Below are 18,030 nucleotides of genomic sequence, written 5' to 3'. Positions count from 1 at the left end.
TAGGTAGGTGACCCAAAATCTGATTCTAGAGCTCTTCTAGAGATTCTGGAAGCTATTCACTATCACTTTGAAATTTGACCGATACACTTAACCTTAATTTCTCTATCAGTGAACTAAGGGTAATACTGTATACCTTGAAAGTAGCAGAGAGAATTAAATGAGATAATGTATGTTTGTCAACCTCTCAGAAGAAAAAGGTAAGTGATTCAGCCAGCAAAATCGAGTTTATTAGGGAATAGCAGAGGAACTTCAATTTGGAACAAGCAAACTATGGCGAACCACAGGCAAGTCTGGGCAACAAAGGAGGAGAGCGTCTTTCTATGGAGAAAAAGAAGTTGGAAGGGTTGTTTTAAAGAAAAGCTCACTGGGGAAAAAAATAAGCATTCAAAGTGGTGGTGCCTTCTCATTGGCTGCAGGTGGCTGGAGGTGGTAGCATCTGATGGGCTGTAGGCGAAGGCAGCTTGCTCGGTCCAGAGGAAATCTTCCTTCTTCCTGTTGGACTACGCAAGTCCTAACGAGTGTTATGTGCATAAGAGGGCAACTTTCATGATTTCTTGACTATAATTTTGAGTTAGGTTTCCTTGACATATTTTCACATGTTAAGTCTCTTTGTAAACAATAAGCCAATATTGTGACAATTTACTAAAATGTAACTCTATGTCAGGTGTCAAATAAAGCATTATATTTCACAAGTGAGAAAAACAATAGTTAACGTTAATGATGGCATCCCCTTAGCCAAGCATTGTGCTGACCATGTAATGTATTTTATCTTATTTAACTGTCAGCACGACTTTAAAAGGCGGATTTTATCATCCCCTATACAAAGCAAGTAGAGTTAATAGTAATAATAATCATGGCAACAAATCACATGATGGAAATATGTACTGGAGTTCACAGAAAGAAAAAATATTGTACATGAATGATTTTGGGTGACAGAAATATTGCTGTAATTTAAGGGAGATAATACAGTAGCCAAACCATGAGAGCCAGAGTTGCTAATTCCTGAAATTCTAGTGTCCATTATTTGGCAACTTACTTGAGGAATTAATTTAAAATAGCATTTTCTTCTTGACTTACGGTTAAGGCAGTTTTGCTTATTTGAGATTTGACTATAATTTGGAATCGAAATGTCAAAAAGTATTCAGTAGCAACATAGCCCTTTTATAAGTAAATCATACTTTTTATGGGCTGTATCTCTGGAATACACTTGGTTGAAGGCTCATTATTGGCACTTACCATAGAATCCTTTTTGTGTATTATTATCAACGTTCCTGCTTTCTTCCCAGGTCTCTGAAAGACCCAAGGCACATAAGCACCTTACAGCCATATACAAAGTAGTTCTCCATAGATGTTTGCCATTCCCTACAGAGTACTGAGGAATGCTCCTATCTGGATGAGTGCCACAATACACAATTGGTGTACCCCTTGGGCCTTGCTTAAAGATCCCTAACTTCTGAAGGCTCAACTGCCCGGTTACCCCATTCCACTTCCTCTGAGCAAAGTCCTGATTTAAATCTATTTCTCACTGGAGTAAGAGACATTCTGTTCATATCTCTCCAAAGAAATGAACTCATTCCTGTCTCTAAAGTAAACTTACGTCACCCATATTTGAAGATATGGGCTCTTCTTATGCAAGTAGTGAATGAGGTTTTATCTATAAATCACTTGACTGCAGCCTTTTGAATATTTGGCAAAGGCAGTTTTATATGGAACTACAAGATAAAAGTGATACCAAAGGTCAACAAAACCAAGTATTAAACTTTGTTCCTTTCCCCTAGCAACTACATAAAATACACACACAGTATATCCCGTCATCACTAAGTCAAAACTTGATTGATCTAGGGTAATTAAATCATATATTCAGCAAGTTCACTCCTTGGTTTTCTGACCTCTGGTCTGAAGTTCATGGAGATAACATATCTGAATCCCAGTGTGACCATAAACACAAAGATCACTATCACAGGGCTGACTGAGAGAACAGGTTTTCACATTCCAAGTCCATCAAGCATGTGCCTTTGTTGTAGAAGATATTCAAGCAATAAAAATGCAAACTTTTCCCACCATCCCTGAAGCACACAGCTGTGAAAACATCCTCCTTTATGGAACGTATCAGTTGATAATATTAAGGAAAAAAAAAATTATGTGGTCATTTGTTACTCTTTTCTCATTCCGTGCTTCAGTTTCCCCAGAAACAGGAAGAAGCCCCGTAGGGCACTAGGGAGAGATGGGCAGTCAGGGGAAGAAAATCTCTGGTGTGTCCAAACCAAGGCAAGAGCAACTGGGATGATGAGAGGGAAGCAAGTAGAGGTATCACACGTTACCGATGTGATACGCTAACTGAGAGACCCAAAGACACAAACATCTTTTGAACGGAAACACATCTGATTTTATTTTTATTTTATTTTATTTTATTTTTAACGTTTATTTATTTTTGAGACAGAGAGAGACAGAGCATGAACGGGAGAGGGTCAGAGAGAGGGAGACACAGAATCGGAAGCAGGCTCCAGGCTCTGAGCCATCAGCCCAGAGCCCGACATGGGGCTCGAACTCACAGACCGCGAGATCGTGACCTGAGTTGAAGTCAAACGCTTAACCGACTGAGCCACCCAGGCACCCCAACACATCTGATTTTATTATGAAATTAACATACGTTCAAGAGGCAGACAGGCAAACTGGCTAAATAAAAAGGTTTTGGAATTAGACCTGAGTTGAAATGCTGGCCCTACCTTTAACAGCTGTGTGACAGGAGGTCTTGAAACCTCTCTGAGCCTTATCTGCTAAGAGGAAAATGCCTACCCTAAGAGGATGGGCAGAGATTAAAGGAGATAATTTATGTTAACACCTCTGGGCACCAAAAAAAAAAAAAAAAAAGCGAGACAGACAGATGGGAAGAAAAAGGTTGTTATTATTAGCAGAGAACTGGCATTGTGTATACACCAAAATCACTGCTCATATGCAGCTTCTAATAAACAGTAATAAAATGAGAAGTATATTCTATAAACACTCCAGAACTTTTCTGTCCACCACATATTAAGATGAAATATATTCTACAAACACTCCAGAACTTTAGGGTCCACCACATATAAAAATATGTGTAAAGTTTTTCTATCTTGCCTATGTTCACATATATCATTTTTACAATAAAGATAAATTGTACCTTGGAAAAAAACAAAGGCTAAAAGTAGGTCAAACATATGTTTGTTTTCATATTAATCATAGTAGAAGCTAAGAGATAAACATGTAAAGGTAAAATATTTCCAGAATTATTTTCAGAGAGCCGTTCATTAAAAGAACAAAGTAAACAGCAAATGAAAGTTACAGAAAATCTTTGGATTTAAGTAAAAGAACCATGCTGAACGAATCAAAGCTGTCCAATAAAGGAGCAAATTGCCCTGTATGACAATGAGCTGTGTGGGGTTAGATGTAAAGCAAGTCAAGGCTAGAAGTCTACTTTGATGAAATAGTCTATAAAATACACTCAACTCAGGAGCTCTGCAACCAGAATGATAAAACATTAAAGATTTCCTTCCAGTTCTAAGATCCTATAATCTTTGAACACTATAATGCACAACCAACTCTCTGGTGTCCACGGTAGGATAGAGTTTACCTCTAACATGGTCCCTATTAAGAGAAGGGTCTCCAAATTCAGGAAAGAGACAGATTTGCCACTGAATTCAACTATGAGAGAAGTTAAATTAATAGATCTGATGACTCCCCCCTACCCCCCATCTAACACTCCTGGAAACATCTCCTGTTTTCCTCTCTTTTGGCTACTTTTTTTTTTTTCTTCCCTGGATGCTTTGCTTATAATCTATTCAGTCTAATTCCATAAATATTTACTGACTTCTAGGAAATCTACCCCCCTGAAACAGACTGAAACTCAGAAGAAGATTTATATACCAAGACTGTTTACTACAGTATATTTTAATATAAAAATTTCCTCTAAGGGGAGATTAAATGTTATGCAGCTATTAAATGGTGTTTTCAAATAATATTCCATGACATGGGAAATCCTACAATATAATTTTAAATGAAACTGTGATATAAAATGACAAATTCAGCACAATTCTCAATGCAGAGTAAATGTGTATCACATATATGTTTACGCCAGAAGGAAATACATAGCAAAATGTTAACAAAGCTATATCTAAGGGGTGGAATTTTTAGGTTTTTTTGTAAATCTGTTTTCCAACTTATCTAAAATAATATTTCCATTTTATGATTGTGAAAAAAAAGAAATACTATTTTAAAAAATAAACACGGGCAAAATACCCCTCTGTTTGGTTATCTTGGATTCGTAACTCTGAAAGCGACAATTCCTTTAAAGGAGGAAGCCTGGTATAAAAAAAGAATAAGTTTGCATCTGACCCTGTGTTTGAGATGGTTGCTATGCACAGTGCTGTCTTTAAATTAATCAGTAAACAAAGAACAGCTGGGACAATATCAGTTTTATTGAGGATGTGGAACAACAAGAACTCTCAAACATAGCTAGTAAGGATATAAATCAGCATAAGCACCGTAAAGAATAATTTCATAGTATCTAGTAAAGCTGAAAAGATTTGTCCCAGACTAAACAGTAATTTATTCCTAGTTACATACCCTAGGGAAAACTTTCATACATGTGCATGAGGAGACATGTACAAGCATGCCCACTAACAAACTGTTCAATAATGAAAAAATCTGAAACAACTCAAACATTAACAGGACAATGGATAAGTGAATTGTGAAACATTCAGTGGAACACAATACAGCAGTCAAAATGAGGTGTGTATCAACATGGATAGATCTCAAAAGTATAAGCCAAAAAAAAAAAGTTACAGAAGTATATATATAGGATACATACAACAGAATGCGATTTATATGAAGTCAAAACATATAAAAGAATATTAGATACTGTTTAGAGTTCTATAAATATGGAGTATAAGGTAAAGACATGAAAAAAATGTGTGGGCATGATGAACACCAGTCAGATCATTGATTCCCTATAGAGAGGAAAGGAGAAAAAAATGTTAGGGAGGGTCACAAAAAGTAGTGAAGGGCACTTGAAGTTATTTGAAATGTTTTTCTTTGGGGGGGGGCAAAAAAATCAAACAAATATGGTAAAATACTAAAGTCTGACAAAGTTGGTAAATGAAGATTCAGGTGTTTGTTATTTTTGCTATATGCTGAAATATTCCAAATGAAAAAAAAAATAGGTAGCAGTTGGCGATCTCTATCGGGGACAAGGTTCTCTAGCCACAGCCGTACTTCTTAAAATCTTTTAGGTCTGAGACCCCTTTGCAAACCCGATGGAAGCTATGGTTCTGCCTCCCACAAGGGCTTATGACACCACCACAGTTCCATCCTCAGCTACCATGAGAGCCATTCAGGAAAACATACCCTTCTCCAGCCATGTGGTGCCAAGGTAATTCTACTCATGCTAAGAGTTAGCAAAACTAGACAATTCTAGACAATTAGAGAGCAAATGGCACACTGGCTGCTCAGAAAGATAGCCTGGGACAAAGAGAAGACCTCCACAGAAGAAAGACCAGCAGAATGTTTGACAACTAGTGAGAAGGCTAAAAACTCAGCGATATGCACGCAAGTCAGTGTCTTCAAAGCTCATTTAAAAGATCTGGAAGTGTTAAAAGGAATGTTCTTATACTCAATTGAGCCCTGGTAGAAATCCAAAGTTTTAAGTTAAGGAGTGACTGATAATGAAGATCAGTGCGATTTTTGTTCACACTTCTCAAAACTTCCCTCTGTTTGCACCTCTTATTTAATACCATTTAGGGGCGCCTGGGTGGCGCAGTCGGTTAAGCGTCCGACTTCAGCCAGGTCACGATCTCGCGGTCCGTGAGTTCGAGCCCCGCGTCAGGCTCTGGGCTGATGGCTCAGAGCCTGGAGCCTGTTTCCGATTCTGTGTCTCCCTCCCCTCTCTCTCTGCCCCTCCCCCATTCATGCTCTGTCTCTCTCTGTCCCAAAAATAAATTAAAAACGTTGAAAAAAAATTTTTGAAAAAAAAAAAGAAAAAAAAAATAATACCATTTAATTTGGTTAGTTTGTATGCTACTAATTGGCCAACGTTTATGCTTAGCTTTTCCAGTAAAGCACTGTATTATTTTCAGCAAGTCCAGATGAATGGAAAAGTATGTCTCTTTCAGTCAGTGACTCCATGAACTAAGCTCAGGAAACCTGTAATGAAAGCAACAGCTGACAGTGGATCTAAATCGCTGGCTAAGTCCCTAGAAGCACACAGTCTCTCCAAGGTGAGGCTTAAAAACTCAAACCTATGAAAAAAAAAAACAGTAAATACCATAACTCAACATGCATGTGAAAGTCTTCAACTGATTTAATGATCCCAGGTGGGTTTTTCCTCTGCAAGTTCTAGATCTGTGGTACACAAAACTGTCCCAGAAATACCAACGTTGTAAGCTTAACAATGCTGTGTGAACGCTCCAATTTCATTATCACCTTTCATCGTCTCCATGTCTTCCACCTTTCTATCCCAATCGAAATATTTTCCTTACACATACTTGCCCCCCACCCCCCTCCAGCTGTCCTGTTATCTTCCTCTACTTTATCTCATGCCCTTGTCTCTACTCCTGGACTACACATTTGCTGCCTCCCAAAAAAAGAGGAACCAGGCACAGAACTGGAGACCTGGAGGAATGATAATGGGCTAAAGAAGACACTTCCATCTCACTCTTCTCTCCTGGTGATGTCCTTCCCTGCCATCCATCTTTCCAACAGATTTTTTATGAAATCTAATCTGAATGAAGCTTGTACTATATTATAAATGCACAACTTCTTAAGACTTTCTAAGAACTTTCTGGGAAGCAAATAATTACAAAGAAAACCATGCCACTTAATAAAACTGCAAAGCACATACTGATTTAGTTCTGCCCTGGGGTGAGGAGGGGTTTGGGAAGAAGAGGGCCTCTCTGGCCGTCACAGAGACTGGGGGCACTACTGGTATTTAGTGGAAAGAGATGTTAATCATCCTCCCATACACAGGGCAGTCCCACACAATGAAGGCTGGTCCACCCAAAATGCCAGTAGTGCCCCCAGCCCACACTCTCCCACTCTTGTTATGAAACACTGGACCGCAGACATTCACTGTGCCAGATAACTCCAGCTAATTTCAATAAATACTTGGCTAATTTTGACATTTTCTGGCTTTTAGGAACATGTAAAATCGGCCATCAGGTTGTCCAAATTCCCAATGCTGCACAGAATTCTGGGAAGGGACAAGCTGGTGGTGGCACATGCTCCAGTGGGCCGTGTTGCCTCCTAGTGTTTGGAAATCCTAATTAAAATAACTATGTTTTGAGTTCGATATCGCTATGTTTGGGGACTTCTTCACTTATACTTGATGCAGCACTCTGCTGAGCCAAAACAGCTACAGGGGTCATTTTTCCCTGAAAATGAGTCAAGGCAGTTACACAACCCTCCACAGGGATCAGCGCACAACGGCCTCGGAAGGAGTGCAGGAGGAGACCGGTAAACATCTCTCCCCTTCATCAGTTCAAGTTCCAGCTCAGATTCCTCTTGACAAAACAAACATGGCTTTTATATCACAGTAATTCTTTTGTAGCAAGCAACTCATTCTCACATTCCTTCTCTAGCTTATTTTCCCCCATAATTCTTTACCCTTTGCCCGCAGTCCCCCCTCCCCGCCATGTTGTACTATTTGTATGGAAAAAAAAAATTTAAGAGTTGCTTCTTGCCAAGTGTGACATCAACTCATTCTTATTTAGTGATGTCCAGCGAGAACTTGCTCTCCCAAAACGTTTGCTCATTTTGAAGCAACAAGGTTACTAACTGTAGTTTGTTTTTTCGGTCACTTGTTTTTGATGCATTAGTGTATCTTCTGAAACAAGTAACATAGCGCCTCATTTCTTTGGCCCAAGGCACTATACATGTATACAAAGGTCTTTTCAAATACCTTCAGGAAGACTATGTACTGCCTCTGTTGACAGAAAGGAAAAAAGATAACCAGAGAAATTAATAATTTTAACCTCCCTGAAAAAGATATCCCTGCTAATCAGTAGCAAGAAGGAACTACCAATGTTATAGACAATGCAAGCCCAAAATTCTATTCTAGGTGAAGAACTGTTGTTACTTAGGAAGGAAAAAAAAAAAAAGAAAGAAAAGAAAAATGAGTGACTCTTAAAATAGTATTTCAGATATATTACACTACTTCATGTTTAACATCACTTTGGTAAAGCACCACTTGATGAATAATTTTGTAAAGCCAACAATTTTATTCCACACATAAAAGAAGCTAAAATTCAGATTTTCAGTTAGCTTATTGGAAAGATTGGTGCTGGTATTCTCAATATGTGTCCAACTATGACAGAACTACTGAACTATGTCAGGTACTAATCCTCTCTCATGAAATCTTCTTTAAAACCCTGTCCCTTCCATTTCTCTGTTAATTAAAAGGCACAAATAGAAACGATATTCTTCTCTATTCCCTTCTTTCAGGGAACATTAGCAGCAAACCTGCCTTAATTATCAGAATGCAGAAATTAATTCCCAGTGTGGGTTGGTCCTAGGCATGAGTAACGATTCTAATTCCAGTATTTGCTGACCACGAGGGCATTGAGGAACCCAGTCACATACAAAAGGTTGTGTGATGATTCTAACATCTTTCTGGTTAACATCATTTTCTGGGATGCCATGGCATTTGGGGGTTCCCAGTGTTACCCCAGAGAGGTCGGTTTAGATCCAAAGCAATCAGGCATACTTTCAAAGGGGTCACTCATGGCTCAGAAGGCTTTAGGTAGCTCTATAAGGGGGGGTTTCAAAGTCTTCAGAAATACAAAGTTTCAAACAAACCAGGAAAGGAACAAGAAAGCATATACCTTCCTAGGGAATTGCAACTATTTAACAAAAAACAAGTGCAAAAAATCTATAGAGAAAAATAAGAAAATCGTAAGTTGCACGTCTGGGGTGTGTGTGCATGCATGTGTGTGCGTGTATTAAGTCAGCCTGAAAAAGACAAAGGAAAAGGCCTTGAAAGTTGTAATTATAGAAAATTGCTCAGGTGACTTCATCCCACCCACATGCTTTTGATTTTCAAAAAGTATGACGAGCACTTTTTAAGTTAGTGTTCCGGAAAGGCTGCAGCTGTTCAGCACAGATTTCACATACTCAGTTAAGAACATTATTTTATCAACATAAAGGTTAATGGCTTCTAAATGAGGGTAGCAATTTCCAACATGAGTACCGTACATTCATATTAGCAGTCACTCTGTTTAAAGATACAGACCCAGAAAGATGAGCTGGTCCTTGGCATGTTCAGTAAAATAATAATATGGAGATTCATAAACCCCTCAACTCCCACCCAAGATATTTAGCTTGCCCTTTATAAAACATTACATCTGTGTTTGAGCACATGAGCATAGAGGCTTTTGCCATGACTATAACACTGCATTCAATGGACCCACAGCAAATCAAGTCAGAAAATCAGAGCAAACTTTGAAAACCACCTGCCCCTTCTACTTCCTCCCACACTCTCAACCCCACTCCTTCCCCAGTACCACCTTAACTGTTCTCCGTGACAAGAGGGGCACTATAATGGTGCCAGGCCAGAAAAGGTTCAGTGTGCAGCACCAGAATGACTCCTACTACTGACTGTGGTTTTGCAGGGTCAATTTAAAAAATTAATTTCCTGTAAAAAATAAAAGGAAAATAAAAGGAAAATGTAATTTAAAATAGGGTACCTGCGTGGCCCAGTCGGTTAAGTGTCTGACTCTTGATGTCAGCTCAGGTCATGGTCTCATGGTTTGTGAGTTTGAACCCCACATCAGGCTCTGTGCTGACAGTGGAGAGCCTGCCTGGGATTCTCTCTGTCTCCCTCTCTCCATGCCCTCCTCTCTCTCTCTCTCTCTCTCTCTCTCTCTCTCTCTCTCTCAAAAATAAACATTAAAAAAATAAATGCTAAGAAAATAATAAAATACAATGGAATCAAAGGTCATTAGGGGTATCTATCACATCCTACCATTGTTAAGTGCAGACCCCAACACAAAGAAACATAACTTGCAACCCCAACAGGAAGAAAACTATACTTCACTACCCTAGCAGGAGGGAGAAAGATTTTCTCCTTGCCTGCAACAGCCCACACAGTGAGACACTGTCATAACACAGCCTATGAAAAACTACTATACTTCAAACTCCCAGTTCAGTCCGATGAACATTTTTGTTTATAGCAGCCCTCCCCACTCCCCCCTTTCCATTATAAAAGAGCCTTCCTCTCCTTCGTTTTTCAGGGTGCCTATGGTTTTGCCATAGCTTGCTGGTCCCACATTGCAATTCTTTAATATTCTTGAACAAAACCATTTTTGCTGGTAAAATAACTGCCAATTATATTTTTAAGGTTAACACTCCCTTCCCAGTTCTGCCATTATTCTGCTCCTCCCAGCAAACAACCCTATAGCTCCTTTCCACTCCCTGTACTTCCTGTATCCACTCTGTCAAGTTCTGTTATTTCTTCCTTGAAAATGTGTCAGATTTGCCCTTCCTTCGACTGTGCCCCCACCAATCCAGACTTTCATCAGCCCATCACTAGAAAATTACAATGGTCTCCTAACTGTATGCCCATCTCTGGCTACTGTCATACCAATCATCAAAAAAGCACAGCTTTGGGGGCGCCTGGGTGGTTCAGCTGGGTTAAGCATCTGGCTCTTGATTATGGCTTGGGTCATGATCTCACAGCTTGTGAGCTCAGGCCCAGTGTCGAGCCCGCATCAAACACCACCAATGGGTTCCATGCTGATGGTACAGAGCCTGCTTAGGATTCTCTCTCTCTCCCTCTCTGCCCTTCCCCTGCTTGTGCACACATGTGTACGTGCTCTCTCTCAAAATAAATAAACTTAAAAAAAAAAGCACAGCTTTCAACTTGCCAATACCTTGTGCTCTATTACAACACACACAAAACTATAATTGCTTCTTAGAACATCACCTCCAAATTCCTTTCCCTGGCTTTTAAAAGCATCTATGAACTGGCCACAGTTTAGCTTTCTAACCTTCCTTCTTCCTCCTCCTCAAGATGCACCTCCTCTCTTTGGTCCAGCAGCTATCTCACAGTCTCCACCCCACCTCCCCAACAGTGGCATACTCAGGCTCACTCTGCTCCTCCTTTCCTCCCACCTAGGGACTCTGTTCTTCCACTCCTCCTGACGCAAATCAGCACATCCCACCCAACTCCCGCCTGTTCCTTTAGGATCAGCTCAATTAATAATTCCTCTGCATGGTTGTTTTCTAGGACTATGGCTCACCTCTTCCAGTGTGATGCAAAGAACCGGGTATTTGGAATATGACAGACCTGAGTGTAAATCTCCGCGGAAATTGAACAGGTTGTCTACACCACAACACTGTCATACCTAAGCATTCTTACCTACAAAATAAGGATGATTGAATACCTCCTTCATAGGATTCTTCTGAAGATTAAAAAAGAAACTGCACAGACAGCAACTAGTGTAGCCCTTGGCACATGGTAAAGCAGGCATTCAACAAATGATAGGTATTATGCACTATGCTTCTAAAATTCTAGGCTTTGAGTTCATTGTGATTTTTTTTTTCCTACTAGCTTGTAAAACCCCTCAAGGGCAAAACTAGTGCCACATCCAACTGCATCTTACTTTTTCATAATTTCAACTCCCTGGACAGTCAAGAAATGGGGAAAACCACACAAATTGGCCCACAGGTCCCCCAAATAGTTATTATAAATTTCATGCACTAATGCCTATGTATTTTAGTAACAAGAAACCCCCAAAGGCTTACTGACTTTTATTTTGTTTCCAAGGTGACAGGAGCAAATTAGGAGGTGACTGCTACTTTCCATCAGAAAAGGAAACAACAGGAAAAAAATCATAGAAAGTAAACATATGCACATGATCTATACGAAATAGTAAACAAAATAAAGTCTAACAACCAAAGCCTCTGTTCTAATTGAGATATTAGCAAGTACTGAGTTAGAGACAATGTTAAAAAATACAGAAACGTACAAAGTTAAAATGATGGTGGTCAAAGTCCACTGACCATAATTGTTAAAATTAGAAAGAATCTTTGCACAATTACCGCAATTATCTGTTGAGCCCTCAATACGTACAAAATATATGCTACACATAAGCCATGCTGCCCACATAAACTAATCCTCCCCCATTAACTCCCTGAGGTAGGTATTAGTATCCTTATTTTACAGATTAAGAAATCAGGGCTCAGAGGGGTGAAGCAACTCGCCCAAGATCACAGGGCCAATGTGTGACATTTTCCATCCCTGAACTAACTCCAAGTCTGTGCTCTTTTCCCATAATGCCACACTGCTCCTCCATACTCTTATGAATTGCAAGAATTGATTCTAAGTTATAAAAGGGATCCTTACGCTTAAACATATATAGTAATGGAGAGTTCATTACTCTGCCAGATAGCACAGGGGTTATGAGCACAGATTTTTAAATTTTCTTTATTTTAGAGAGAGAGTGCACAAGCGGGGGGAGAGGAGCAGGGTGGGAGGAGAGAGAGAGAGGAAGAGGGGGACAGGGCAGGGTGGGGGAGATTCTTAAGCTCCATACTCAGTACAGAGCCTGATGCAGGGCTTGAACCCAAGGCCTGGGATCATGACCTGAGCCAAAATCTAAAGTCTCAACCGACTAAGCCACCCAGGTACCCCAAGCACAGACTTCTGAGACCAGTGAGATCTAGGTTAAGAATAGCTGTTTGGCGGGGCACCTGGGTGGCTCAGTTGGTTAAGCATTGGAATTTAGCTCAGGTCATGATCTCACGGTTCGAGAGTTCAAGCCCCACATTGGGCTCTGTGCTGACAGCTCACAGCCTGAAGCCTGCTTCGGATTCTGTGTCTCCCTCTCTCTCTCTGCCCCTCCCCTGCTCACTCTGTCTCTCTCTCTCTGTCTCTCAAAAATAAACATTAAAAAAGAAAAAAAAAGAAAGCTGTTTGGCTAGGGACCAAAAAGGACCCATATGACAAGTCTGCTGTTAGAATTAAATATGAGATGCTGCATGAAAAGTGCTTTGCTCATTGCCTAATGTATTGTAATTGCTTAATAAATATTACCATCATAATGATTATTGATAGAGAGTTCTTTATTATTTATTTCAAACCAAAACTACCCTCCCAATAACTTCTCCCCATTGGTCTCCATTCTGGTCACTGGGACTTCACAAAAGTAAATCTAATTCTATAGCCATTCAGCAGCTATATTATGTTAGAAGACAGATGTGATCTCCTAAAAATTATCTCTTCTCCAACCTAAAAATTCTTACCTGCTTCAAGACTTCTTTGCTTGACAAGGTTTCCTGACAACAACTTTCTGGTCACTCTATTTAGCTCTATTTACCAACATTATAAAGATCTTAAACATTACACCCAGAACACTCCTGCAGGTAGAGAGTAACCAATGTCACGTACGGTGCCGAGACTACTGTTTCTACTTTCTGATCTTGGTATCAATAAAAGTCCCCCTACTTCCACTGAATTCTGTTGAGCTAGTTTTCCTACAACTTGTGCTTATGCAACTGATTTTTTTCATCTAATGCAAGATTTGACATTTTTTCCTTTTAAATGCCATTGTGGTTTCAGCCCACCTTGCAAGTCTGTTGAGGTCATTCTGAACCTTGGGATCAGTCATGCATCATGTTAGGTATTCTAACATTTTATCACCTGCAAATTTAATTAATATGCCTCTACCTCTTTATTTAAGGTCAATAAACAAAATTTTAATGAACATGAAATACGTCCAGAGTCCCTTGGTAGAAGCTAAGTCAATTGATATGATGTTGAATAAGATAGAGGTCAAGGTCAGAACCCTGTAGCATCTTACTTGCAATCTTCTCATGGGCATATCCTGAAAAATTTTGAGTTTGCAAAAGACAAGGCCGATGGAGACAAAATAATAGGCTATAAATATTTTAATTATTTTCTAATGTTTACTTTTGAGAGAGAGAGACAGAGAGTGAGGGGAGGGAGGGGAAGAGGAGAGGGAGACACAGAATCTGAGGCAGGGTCCAGGCTCTGAGCTGTCAGCACACAGCCCGATGCAGGGCTCAAACTCACAGACCATGAGATTGTGACCTGAACCGAAGTCAGACGCTCAACCGACTGAGCCACCCAGGTGCCTCGCTATAAATATTTTAAAAGGGAGCAAACTCTAAAGATGCAAAGTTGGAACCAATGGATAGAATGTTAGTGATGCACATTTCGTTATCTCCCCATCCCTCCCCCCCTTTTTAATGCAACTACAGTTGAACCTTGAACAACATGGTTTGAATTATGTGTCCACTTATAAGCAAATTTTTTCAGTATAGTACAGTACTGTAAATGTATTTTCTCTTCCTTATGATTTGAATAATATTTTCTCTAGCTTACTGTATTGTAAGGATATAGTATATAACACATATACAAATTAGGTGTTAATTGTTTATGTTATTGGTAAGGCTTCTGGTCAATAACAGGTTATTAGCAGTTAAGTTTTGGGGAAGTTAAAGTTATATGCAGAGTTTTGACTGTGCAGGGGGCCAGCACCCCTGGCCCCTACAATGTTCAAGGGTCAACTGTACTTTGTTCTATGTCTAAACTTCTGGTACCTCATCTGTTCTTTACAATTCGTTAAAGATGACAGTTCAGTAATTTCATCTACAAGTTTTTTCAGTTCCCTGGCTGGAGGGATGTTCTTTCAGCTCCCAGGGTGAAGGGACAGAGTGGGGGTGAGAAGACAAGCACCAGAAAACAATACTTTTTGATCGGCTATTTGGACTTACAGCGTCTCCCATCTGGGATTTTTAGCTGCTCTATCATTCCAGTTAGTTAGCTTTCTTCTTGACAGAAAATACGGAAAAAGAGGCGTTAAATAGTTCTGTTCTGTCATACATTAACATCACCTCATCTTGTACAAGAAGCTCGCTATGTCTACTCCCTGCTGTTCTGCTCTGAACATAACCTTTTGTATTTCTGGTTATCCTTCGTGTCCCTCACCTCAGAGGCCTCTGGGTATCCTAGCTTTTATATATCCTGACACTATTCGTTCAGGTCAATATCACTCTTTTATACCTATCTTTGCTTACATTTGCTTCATTCTACACTGAGGATACATACTTTTAAAATTAGAGCATCTGGAATGTTCTCTGTCCAGCCACAGTGATCACTTCAAATATCTCACTTTCTTCTTCCTCATCATCATGATTTGTGTAAATATGTAGCACATCAATTTAGAGAAAGTAAAAAAGATGATGAAGGAGATGGGTTTATATCTCAGTGGGGTGAACTATTAGAAAGTATGCTCTACAAGAGCAAAGATCTTCTATTTTGCTAGAGGCTCACCTACTAGAACAATGCCTACAGCTCCCATAGCCACTTAAATATGTATTGAACAAATGAACAATCCAAATATCAAAGGATAGTAAGACTTTAGCAGGCCACAACAGAGGAGACAGATTTCAGACAGAACAGCGTGAACAAAGGCTTGGAGGTGGTGAAGCAAAGGAAGCGGTCCACCGTGGCCTGGAGCTCAAGACACAAGTGAAAAGTGGGAGATGAGGACTTAATGACTTCTTGAGATCTTCAGGTCAAACTGAGGAGCTCAGCCCTGAATCAGGAAGGCAGTCTGGAGCAACTAAATATCCCAAGCAGGAATCACATAACTTGAAGTAGGCTTAAGAAAGATTCCGGCAGAGGTATGCAGAATTAATTAAAAGGAGTTAAAAATGTTCATTAAAAATGTATTTACTCATACAGGCTTAGGAAAAAACCCTGGCCAGGGATAGTTAATATCTTTCTACGTACTTTCTATTTGAACCCACAGCATCTGCCTTAACAACCTGTGTCCTGCCCCCACGTTGAAAGGAGTTAAGAGTCATGAGTATTACTAAAGCAAAGTAGGGATAAAACAAAGCCAAAATAAAGAGGTCACAAAACTGTAGCTTCTTGCCAGAATTTACTGCAAGCTGGAGGAGGATTGGCTTCCACTTGCTAAAAGAATGGCTTAGTTGTTTCACCAAAGGGAGTTATGCTCAAATCTGGGAACATTTTTTTCACTTCCATCTAACACTATTTTTTTTTCCACCTAACACTTTTAATGTGTGGGACTACCTTGATAATTCTGTTTCAATATCTTCCAGTATATTGGCAGGAAATAGAAAGAACAGCAGAATGATAAAGCCTATCTGGATACAATGTTAATATTAGTCTTTCTCTGCTACTCCACCAGACTTCCAAATGACTCTTGCCTTTTCTTATATGTGACCCCTTATGAATCTGGTTTCCTTTCCTAATTTTTCATGCTTTGTCCTGTTTTTCCTCACTGTATTACTATGGAACATTGCCTGATACAGTGGTTTTACTAATAGGCTAATCTACTACTGCTTGAAGTAAACAATGGCTGGCATGATGAAACTTACTTTATCTTCTTTATTTACAGACTTCTTTATTTCTTTTGCTTTTAGATGGTAACTATCCCTGGCTAGCAGTTCCTCTTTGGTAATTTCACGCAATCTAAATTAGCAGCAGCCATGACACTGCTATCCTATTTAGCTTTGGGATAGGTCTTAAAATAGAATTTTTACTCTCTTCAATGGTGTGGTTTTTAATCTCTCTGGTTGCTGCCACATATGTTTGGGAACTGTAGTCTACAATGCGGTTTAAAGTGTCAAAAAAAAAAACACCTTAACATTTTAAATAAATATGGTAGTAATAATAAATATACATAGTGGTAATACATAGGATACCATAATAGATACTGCATTAATGATACACACACACACACACACACACACACACACACACACACACACACACAGTAAAACGTGGTGCTGATTAAAACATACCTAAAGGAGTCTCAATAAATCTTATAATATTAAACACTACCTCTCAGCAATTACATATAAGATGGTAATCTCTTTATCCTCCAAAATACTAAATAAATATTAGAAAATTTTAAAAATATTCTTAACACATGGCAAGAGTTGATTATGATGAGGCATGAGTTCTCCTTTGGCTCTCTGATCTGTTAAACATTTTTCAACAACTCATTCATTGTAGGTTAACCATGAGGGTCCAAAAAATAGCCTCAACAAGCTAGACACACAGGCCACATCTGACACTGAACTACGGATGTTTGTAAAGTCTTCCACTGGAGGTCTGGAGAAATACAGAATGAGAGAGTTATGGCTTAACATTAGCACATGTGAAAAAGACTAGGGTTCTAGATGATTTGACGGGACTCAACTACCAAAAAAAGTGGCTGCAAACTTGAGCCGCATTCAAAGAAATACAGCAGGTGGAGCAAGGCTGAAGATCCAGCTCACACCTAGAATATTCTGTTTAGTGCTAGGGGCTACACTCTAAAAGGGCAAAATGGCGTACGTTTAAGTTTTAGATCAGATGGCTGGCTGACACCAGATCTTGTCATATAAGGAACTGTAACTCTTTGTGTAGAGACTGTTCCACAACTTTTAAAAGAGCATATATTACTTACAGTCAGAAGAGAAGACGCTTCCATTTTGAAGAAAATATATTTAAATAATGCCCAGCGTTGAGTTGGATATTATAAAACTGATATGTTCAGATACTGCTGGTTTTACTACAGATTTGTTTATTAAACCTTTTGGAAAACAATCCTGCCACACCTTGTTACAGCCACAAACGTGTTGCTGTCGTGGCTTTATAGACAAACTATGATAGATGCATAAGACACAATACTGATTGGCCATAAGAAGGAACAAACTACTGACACAGCCACATGATGGGATCTCAAATGCATTATGCTAAGTGAAAGAAGCCAGACTCAAAAGGCTACATACCTGACACTTTCATTTAAATGACATTCTGGAAAAGACAAAAACTATTCGGACAGAAAACAGATCAATGACAGAGGTTGAGGTGAGGAGGGGAACTGACTTGTATACAAAGGGACATAGGAAGAGTTTCTGGGAACAATGGAACTATATTATACCTTGACTGTTAGGGTTGTTATACCACTGTAGAAATATATTAACTCTCACAGAACTGTACATGAAAATGGGTGGGGCACC

General features: G+C 39.4%; 1 protein-coding gene and 1 long non-coding RNA gene across 4 annotated transcripts in view; one reads left to right on the top strand and one right to left on the bottom strand.

The window, feature by feature from the left end:
* The window catches only part of BORCS5 (BLOC-1 related complex subunit 5), a 97,215-nt gene that overhangs the window by 51,847 nt on the left and 27,338 nt on the right, over nt 1-18,030 (bottom strand). The gene's annotated exons all lie outside the window — the stretch shown is intronic.
* Nucleotides 20-11,911, top strand: LOC132694698 (uncharacterized). 2 transcript variants are annotated; one of them, XR_009617440.2, is made up of 4 exons: nt 20-197; nt 6,108-6,248; nt 11,252-11,509; nt 11,792-11,911. It is a non-coding gene; the product is annotated as an uncharacterized LOC132694698 (long non-coding RNA). The 2 variants fall into 2 exon arrangements; XR_009617439.2 differs by lacking the exon at nt 6,108-6,248.

The sequence above is a fragment of the Panthera onca genome, chromosome B4 (genome assembly GCF_046562875.1).
Source record: "Panthera onca isolate mPanOnc1 chromosome B4, mPanOnc1 haplotype 2, whole genome shotgun sequence".
In the NCBI taxonomy this organism is placed as follows: Eukaryota; Metazoa; Chordata; class Mammalia; order Carnivora; family Felidae; genus Panthera; species Panthera onca.
This window is presented reverse-complemented; position numbering and strand designations above follow the sequence as displayed.